The sequence below is a fragment of the Oratosquilla oratoria genome, chromosome 3, assembly GCF_046742065.1.
Source record: "Oratosquilla oratoria isolate Oo_2021 chromosome 3, ASM4674206v1, whole genome shotgun sequence".
NCBI lineage: Eukaryota > Metazoa > Arthropoda > Malacostraca > Stomatopoda > Squillidae > Oratosquilla > Oratosquilla oratoria.
Window position 1 is genome coordinate 59,758,995 of NC_134779.1, and position 10,249 is coordinate 59,769,243.

A 10,249-nucleotide genomic window follows, 5' to 3' on the forward strand; every position below is an offset into this window, starting at 1 on the left:
ACACACACACACACACACACACACACACACACCACACACACACACACACACACACAGAGAGAGAGAGAGAGAGAGAGAGAGAGAGAGAGAGAGAGAGAGAGAGAGAGAGAGAGAGAGAGAGAGAGAGAGAGAGAGAGAGATGGAGGGCAGAGGTTAGGCTTTTGGGGGTAGAAAAAGGACTCTGCCATGGTAAGTCCCCGGGCTGCTGCATAAAGGCCCAAATGAAACTGGGTCCCAAATTTACAGCCACTGACAAATTGTAAGCAGAATTGTTTCGATATTAAAAACTGGCTGTGACACACGCTCCGCCTAAGTGGAATGGGTGTGAGGGAGAAGGTCTGAGGGTGAGGGTGAGGGAGATTGTCTGAGGGTGAGGGTGAGGGTGAGGATGAGGATGAGAGGGTCAGAGTAAGGATAAGGGTGAGTAATGTGGATAGTGTGAGGGTGAGAGGGTGAGGTTGGGGTAAAAGGGCAGACATGGTTGACCAAAACCATAGACAAAGCACATTTTAGAGACATTAGACAGATGACTGGCAATTCTAGCTTTTGGAGTAGGAATCCTAGACCGGGAACTAGATTTCCTGGACCAAGAAATTAGATTTCCTAGACCAGAAATTAGGTTTCCTAGACCAGGAATGAGAGACCCAAAGGTTCAGATGCTATAACGAACACTAGAAACCATAGACTTATAACTAGAGAACCGAAAATAAAAACAAGAGTCCCTTCCCTAGAAACTAGATAACTTATACTGGGAACTAATGACTTAAGAACAGAAACGAGATAACCTAGATAAATAGAATAGACCCTAGATTGGGTGCTTGAAATTGTACATGAGATTTAAAGACCTTTTTCCAAGGCTTACAGACACTAGACAAGAAAATTATAATCTAGTTACGGTACACCAAAGAATATAGTAAACTAGAGACAGGGACAGAAGTCCAATGATTTAGAATAATAGGTCAGTGACCTGTTACTGGCTACAGGATATTAGATCTTAGAAACTAGATGTCAAAATCACAAGTCTGTAACTAACTGATACCGGAGCCGAAGTACTAGGAGATGTGTATACAAACCGTAATGAGATTAGTAGTAGACCTCTAACTTCTAATTTCTAATTTCTAACTTCTAACTTCTAACTTGTAGTTTCTAACTTCTAGCTGCTAATTTCTTACTTTTAGTTTCTAATTTCTAATTACTAACTTTTAGTCTTTAACTTCTAACTTGTAGTTTCTGACCTCTAGCTGCTAATTTCTTATTTTCAGTTTCTAATTCCTAACATTTAGCTTCTAACTTCTAATTTCTAACTTCCAATTCCTAAACCCCGCCTTCTAGCTTCTAACTTCTAATTTCTAATTTTCAATTTCTAATATCTGGCTTCTAACTTTTAATTTCTAATTCATAACTTCTTTTAACATCGTAATTCTAGATTAATGGAAAGGAAACTGGGAAACTGGGTTAGGAAAGAGGTCCACGCGTATGAATAAAATCGCCTAGCGGCAGTCAGAATGAAATAGGAGTCACAGTTATTTGTGGTGGAAGGAGGTTAGTGGGTGAAACAAAGTTAATAAAATCACCTAACGGCTGCCAGAATAAAATATATAAATTAGTAAATGTCACAACTCAACACCGAAAATGAAACTTGTAAAAAAAAAAAAAAAAAAAAAACATGTTTCATAAAGGGCGCTTAGTATCCTGCTCGGGGCGCTGGGCGCCTGTTCGGGGGCGAATTTTGGTCGCCCGTCCCGGGGCGAGTTTTGGGCAACAACAGAACCTTCATCTCAAATGAATAAAATCCACGAACATTCACCAGACCAAAAACGAGACATTCACAGGATTTCGAAGAATGGGGCGAATGGGCGCGGCGCCCAGGCCACACCACATTGGGCTTAGGACGAGGGGTGGGCGCCGAGGGAACGTATATTATGTCCCGAAACGGGATTGTTTAGAGGGAGAGCGAGGCCTTGGGGTTATATGGGAGAGGGAGGGTATATGGGGAGATGTACAATGCCACACATTATAGTAATACACTGGGTCCCGTTGGGAAATGTTCTATATGCGTTTTAAAAATGCTTAGGGGACATAAGAGCGGGTGTGACAATATGCATCCGTGCGTATACGCGTGTTCGCAGGCGGAAATTATAACGTGTATTTTTGTACGAAAGTACAGTAAAGCCGTGGTGTATATATGGGTGAAGTGGGGAAAGGGAAAGAATATCACAGAATCAGACGCATTTAACAAAAAGAAAAATAATAATAAATAGAAAAAATAATTATAATGTGTATATGTATATATATATATGTATATATATATACACACATATATATATATATATATATATATATATATATACATATATATGCATATACATATATGTATATATATATATATATACATATATATGCATATACATATATATGCATATATATATATATATATATATGCATATACATATATATATGCATATACATATATCTGTATATATATATATGTATATATACATATATATATATATATATATATATATATATATATAGTATAAGAAAGTATCAAAATTTCTCTATGAATTTAGGTTTCCTCTACCACAGACAAAATTATGTGTGTCTCTGGTCCGTAGGGGCGCTCAATAGAGGCCCTAAAGTGTCAGCTGTATGGTACTGAGCAGATTTTAAACCTATAATATCATGCAATATTTTAGATGAGGTGCCTAAGAAGTATAATGGGCGTTACTAGGCTGGATAAAGTGAGAAACGAGGTGATGAGGAGGAAAACAGGGGTCGGAAGGGAGTTGGGAGATTGAGTTGATGAAAGATTGGGAGAGTTTGGAGACATGGAAAGACTGAGTGAAGAAAGATTAGTAAAAAAAGGTCTGGAAGCCAGAGGTGGAAAAAATTAACATGAGGGGGCAAACAAGGATTAGATGGATGTATGGGCTAAAAGGAGCATAGGGAAATGAGGGGAATGTCTGTTGAGGTAGAACGGAAGAAGACATAAGATAAGGGTGAATGGAGATTGGTTGTGTATGAATGATGCTATGATGCATGAAAGAGAGTGGGTGGGGGATGGGAGTGTGAGGGATTATGTGCAAATGATAATTTGACGCAGCCCAAAGGGATTTCTCCCCGTCTTCTTTTCTTCTGCAGGAGGGGACGGAGAAGGTGGTCTCCGATTAAATAAAGCGGCCTTGCTGTGGATGTGCTGTGTCTTGTTACACTGCCTCTGACTCAAGGCAGTGGGCGAGATGAAGTGATGACCCGTCATCCAGGAGGAGCCAAGATAAGAGGGAGGGAGGGTTTGTGAATGGGAGTGGTGTGTGTGGGGATGGAATGGGTGTGAGTGGATTTCATGCCTTTGTTTTTCGGCTACTTCCCTTGTAAGGGAAAAAGCATTTGGTATATGTATGTATGCATATACAGTATATATATATATATATATATATATATATATATATATTGTGTGTGTGTGTGTGTGTGTCTGTGTGTATGTGTATGTATATGTATATATATATATATACATATATATATATATAATATGTACACGTATACATGTATATACATACACATATATGTACGTGTTCATTAACACATTTATTTATCTATTTTGTTTGTTCATATATCTGTTTATAAATTTGCTTCGCAAGAAAGAACGTTTAATTTAAAAATATGGATCGACTTGTATGATTAAAAACAAATGACATTCATTTTTAATGAAAAATCAAGCAATTGCATTCGTCTTCTCCCTGATTGAAAGGGAGAGCGCGTCAGATACCTTCATGATGGTGACTTTTTTTTTATCAATTCTAGTTTAGTTAATATTAGGCGATTTAATTCAGTTGTGTGATGACTTTAGAACCAAATAGAGGTCCTCTGGATTGAGATTTCTTATTGTCTTTGGTACAGTTTCAGCCGAAGAGAATCATTTGAATGAAAAAATAAATAATAATAATGATTACGTAACCGTATTGTAGCGGTTTGCAAGAGGAATCGTTGGTCATGAGAACGATAAGAAATGGCTAAGTATTTATTGGAAAAAGTCTTGATTAATTAGTAAAAAATATAATGCATATAGAGAAATATGGATTCATGTTTATAAGAATTGTTCCTTGAAGGAAAGGTGGTTAAGTAATTAAAGTATCCTTGTTTGCTATCATTCGTCTTTCCTTCTGTTTTTGGATATGGTGAAGTATAGTGCTGGTCCGGTGTCACACTGTGCGGCTCTGCCGTTGCGGTGAGTTGTTAGCTACAGCAAAATCTCCCTTATAAGTCATTAGACTCGAAAGGTTATGAGAGTGTTTTAGCCACGGGGAGGTGGTGGTCGTTATATCAAGTTCTGGCTGTCTTACTCTTACTCTTACTCTTTTGGTTGTCAGGCCGGACGGCCCTTCACAGCTTTCACTATGCCTCTCCAGATGGTTCTATCCTCTGCCAATTCCTTCCAAGTTCTGGCTGTCGCCAGGTGATTTTATGAGACTGATTTAGCAAACATAATCCGGCCGCATCCGGCTCCGTTGTATAGTGTGACACTGGTATTAATGGACTTTGCTTTCTTATGACGGTACCAACTTATGTTTCAAAGGGGAAAAAATGAAAATAATAGGCTATGAAATATAACAAAAGAAAAGAAAATTAGAAATAAAAAATGTATATATATAATTTTTTTTTTCTAATCGTGACATAGAAAAACAATAACTTCTTCTGAACACTTGGGTCACATTTCTTTTTTTATTATTATTCTTGTGGGTTTATTTCTTCTTTTTCTCTATTATACCTTGTTATGGACCAGAAGGTCGCCTGTCGTATTTCTCTTTTTGATAATACTAGATGAGATTATTTCGTCCTTAGAAACTATTTAGTTTGTAGAGTTTGTTATTTAATCTATAGGAAATAAAGATCCACTCCCATAGGATTATTCACACTTTTTAATGCCCACGGGCTCGACAGGTTTGGGTCTATAGATATTTTTTCCCTCACTTGTTCCAGAAGACTTCGTTCAGCTTGAATAAATCTGTGTTTCAAGAGTTTAAGAACGTTTATACCCCGCTACCCCATCCGTCCCGCCAGTAATAGTTTTATATAGCAACGGGCATAACATTGTGCAGAATGGAATTACTAGTGACAGCGCGTCAGCGTGGCTATGGGCAGCACGTGCTACCCAGAACAACGTTCAACAGGTTCAACAACAGGTATGTCACCATCTAGAGGTTAAAAGTTATTTGGAAAAAGAGGTTCTATATGATGGAACACGGAAATATGTGTATATGTTTGATTAAATTCAATATTAAGAGGCTGTGGATATATTAAACTAAATAACGGCAGTAACGCTACATAACCAATAAATTTCAAGCAAACATTCTGATTACAACAATTGTCAATACTCGGATGTAACATCGCTATTAAAAATTTTCATATATAATTGGAAAATCATCCTCCATAGATAGTATATCTTGAGGACAAACGAAATCTACATAACCAAGATGTACCATACGTACATTCAAACAAAAATAATTACCAACACTTCGTGAGTAGTACCTTTATCAAAAGTTTTCACATATAACTGTCCAGGGGACAAACACAAAAAGAAAGAAAGAAAAAAGATTACATCTTCGTTCGTGACAAAGGTCTTCTACGTGTGTGTGGTACCAGATACCAAACCAGTAACGGGTGCCGAGGAGCATATTTTATCAGTTGTACAGCTGCCGAAACGTGAAACTGACACACCATAGATTGGAATGCTACGTGTATGACATCCACCATAACCTTCTCGCTACTCTGGTAGCGGAATGTATAAACACTTTGGTTGAATCTATCTAAACACTTTTTTTATTGTTTTATCTATTTATGTATTCATTTATTTGTTTGTTTTTTACTTGCTTGTGTAACTTATTCGTATTTATTTATGTATCTATTTATCAATTAATTTATTTATTTATTCATCTATCTATTTGACTATACATTTATTTATTCATTTGTTTACCTACGTATTTATTTATTCTAAAGGCAATGAGTTTGCCGTCCGTTAGTCAGAATATAGTCAAGTTCTTTGATCGGTTGAAGCGAGTTAAGGTAACCACCTTTACTGATATTGATAATCTAGATATTATCTATAGCTCTTAAATGACATGGTACCATGAACTTGACTAAAGTCTCCAGTCGGAAGCTAAAACACAATTATTTGTGTCTCAACATGAAAGGATTAATGATAATTCAATTAATCTTAGGTGTTCACATTCTTTGAATAATGCCCCCTCTCCCCCTTGCCCCCCCCCAAAAAAAAAAGAAAGAAAGAAAGAAAAATGTATATTACTTTTGGTGATCCATGTACGTAAGAGGAAGCTGGTGGCTTCGGCCGCAGTAAAATGTCTCCTAGCGTATGACATTCAAACTATCAAACACGAATATATATATATATATACATATATATATATATATATATATATATATGTATATATATATGTATGTATATATATGTATGTCACACACACACACACATATATGTATATATATATATATGTATGTGTGTGTGTGTGTGTGTATTCATATATATATACATATGTATATATATATATATGATATGTGCATACATATATTTATATGCACACACACACACACACACACACACACACACACACACACACACACATATATATATATATATATATATATATATATATACATATATACACGTATGCACAAAAACACGGGCTTGCACACACACACACACACACACACACACACACACACACACACACACACACACACACACACACACACAAACAAACACACACACGCATGCACACACATACACACACACACACACACACACACACAAACAAACACACACACGCATGCACACACATACACACACACGCATGCACGCGGGCACACACATACATACAAACACACACACGTATGCACACACACACAAACACACACACACACACACACACACACACACACACACACACACACACACACACACACACACACCTTATTTGTATCAAACCATGCAGAACTAAACATAAGAAAGGATTCGGTATGTGTCACTTCGTTGAATGAAAGTCTCCGCATCTTCAATAAGGTGACTGCCCCCTCTGCCTCTCTTGAAGAAAAATAATGTGGTTGTAGGCAGAGTAACGTCGCAGATCGTTCTTTCGTGTCGAAGAGGTTGATAAAGTCAGAATAAATACAAATAACATTTATCTCGTTTATTAAACATCGGTATTACAAAAAGAAAACAGGGAATCAAATAAATATATTTGGAAACATTTCAAAATACAGATTCAGTCGACCCACGAGGAATGTTCTATGGATAATGATAGGCGAATTGTTCACGGGTTTATTGACATTACATAGAGCATGTGGACGCAAGGGGCTATGGGCGCCGCCCCCGGACGAGCCGCACACCGCCTCTGACAGCCTTTGAGCGACTGGCCGTTGCCTCTGCACAGACCCCCCTTGGAGAGACTTGAGTAAATTCCCGTTTTCTCTAATACCGCGCCCTGCAGTACAGAGGTCGCCCGCTAGATGTCAGCCTAGTGTTGAGGGGACGAGAAGGGGTCGGGTGAGGGCTGAGAGAGGGGAGATGGGGTGAGGGGAGGAGAGGGAGGGGAATGGAAGGGGTGGGGGGTAAGGGGGGGTGGAAGTCCTGCCCCCCTCCTCCTCCCACTTCTTTAAAGGGGTCAGGCCCATTAGGAATATCAATGGCATTTTGCTGGCAGAGTAAGCTCACACACGATTACCAATGAATTCTAAGCCTTGTTTTATGTAGATGACATCGTAACTTATTATTTTTCAATTATCTGCTGCCGGTACTATCAATGTGATTAGACTGTGAAGCACTCGTACATCTCCATCAGTATATTAAACACTTTTTTTTTAATTGGGCTGTTCTGCTCTTTCTCTTCTATACACGCAAATGCATACACGCGCGGGGACACACGCATGCACTTGTACACACACACACACACACACACACACACACACACACACACACACACACACACACACACACACACACACACACATATATATATATATATATATACATATATATATATATATATATATAATCATGCTGACTGTGAATATATCTACTAACTACTTTATTCAACTGGATCGTACAAGGTGGTGGAAAAAAGATATAGTAATTTGACTGAAGAAGTTTTTCATGGAATTGTGAAGAAAGTATGGAGATAAAAAGAGAGAGAGAGAGAGAGAGAGAGAGAGAGAGAGAGAGAGAGAGAGAGAGAGAGAGAGGAGAAAATGGGGAAAGAAGAGCAGGAGGAACACGAGGAAGGAAATACGAGAGAGTGAAGGAAAGAGAGGTGGAGCAAGAAGAGAAATAGGAGGAGGAACGAAGGAGGAAGAGGAACGAGGATAAGGAAGACATGAGAGGAGCAGAAAGGAGCAGCAGGGGGGACGAGGAGCTTAGTTTACGATAATACCTCGAGCTGCAGCCCGTCCGCGTTCTTGGAGGTTCCTCTGATGCAAGAGTTTCTATTTCCAAAAGGTTTGGAGGGCGGGGGAGGAAGAGGAGGGGAAGGAGAGGGGAGCAGAGGAAGAGGAGAGATGCTGGGGGAGAAGAATGAGAAGGGTAGGATCCTGTGATCCAAGAGTTTCCATTTCCAAAAGGTTTGGAGGGCGGGGGAGGAAGAGGGGAGGAGGGAAAGGGGAGGAGAGGAAGGGGAGAGGTGCTGGGGGAGAGGAGTGAGAAGGGTAGGATCCTGTGATGCAAGAGTTTCTATTTCCAAAAGGTTTGGAGGACGGGGAGGAAGAGGGGAGGAGGGAGAGGGGAAAAGAGGAAGGAGGGATGCTGGGGGAGAGGAGTGAGAAGGGTAGGTTCCTGTGATGCAAGAGTTTCCATTTGGAAAAGGTCTGAGGAGGAGAAGGAAGAGGAGAGGCGGAAGGGAGAGGACGGGTAGGGGGAGCATAAAGGGGGGGTTGGGGAAGAATGAGAAGGGTAGGTTCCTCTGATGCATGAGTTTTCATTTGTGAAAGGGGGGAGGAAGAGGAGAGGAAGGGGAGGGAGGCAAAGGAAGGAGAGGGATGCTGAGGGAGAGGAGTGAGAAGGGTAGGTCCCGTGATGCAAGAGTTTCCATTTGGAAAAGGTCTGGAAGAGGAGAAGGAAGAGGAGAGGCGTTAGAAGGGAGAGGAGGGGGAGAGGGAGGAAAGAGGGGATGGGGGGAGACGTTCGGGGGAGACTGAGAAGGGTGGGTGGTATTTCTGGATGCCACAGATGCAAACTTTAGACATGAATTAGCTAGACTTTTGAGATCTAATCTTTCACGTGTGGTGCTTCATAGTTTCTGAGGGAGTTTCTAAACGTTTAGGACTTGAACGTTCGTTCGCTTGTTCGTCCAACGTTTCTTTGCTCTCCCTGAAACGTTCGCTCGCCTTTGTTTCGTTACTTTGAAACGGTCAGATTTATTTCAACAGGTTTAATGTTTTTTCTTTTTCTTTCGTTTTTGTCACACTTGAAAGATGAGTGATAAGTGGTGGAAGAGAATGAATGATAAGAAAAAGGAAACGTTAACACAAAATGAGAGAAAGAGAACTACAGACAAAAAATTAAAGGACAAAAAGGGACTAAATATCAGAAAGATAATAAAGTATGAGAGGATGAGAACGTGCAATGAATTAAAAAGTGACTTTAAACACAAATTGCAATGAGAAGAAGAGAGAAAAGATAAATTAAGCGAAAATAAAGAGAATAACGAGAGAGAGAGAAAGAGAGAGAGAGAGAAAGAGAGAGATAGAAAGAGCAAGAGAGAGAGAGAGAGAGAGAGAGAGAGAGAGAGACATAGAGAGAGAAGGAGAGAGAAAGAGATAGAATGTGAAAGAAAAATGAAAAAGAGAGAATAGAAGAAAGTAAAAACAAACGAAAGCGTGCTGGAAGAAATTATAAATAAAAAGACAAATAATATCAAGAATTGAGAGACAAAGAACCATGTTAAAAAAAAGAGAGAGAATTAAAGAAGATACAAAAAGTGAAAAAACGAAGGAAAAAGAAATGAACAGAATAAGAAAAAAATAAAACAAAAAGGAGAAGTAATATGTAAAAAGTCCTGAAAGTTACAAATGTAGACAAACATAAATTGCGTCCACAGTTTATGACTCTGAAGAGGTCGAGAGCCATTAAAGGAGAAACTTAACTGAGGACTAACTGGAGCTGTTGGGGATCGTACAAGAATATCAGTTTTTACATAAGTCTAACAGTCCATGTGTATATATGTATAAACATATATACATAAGT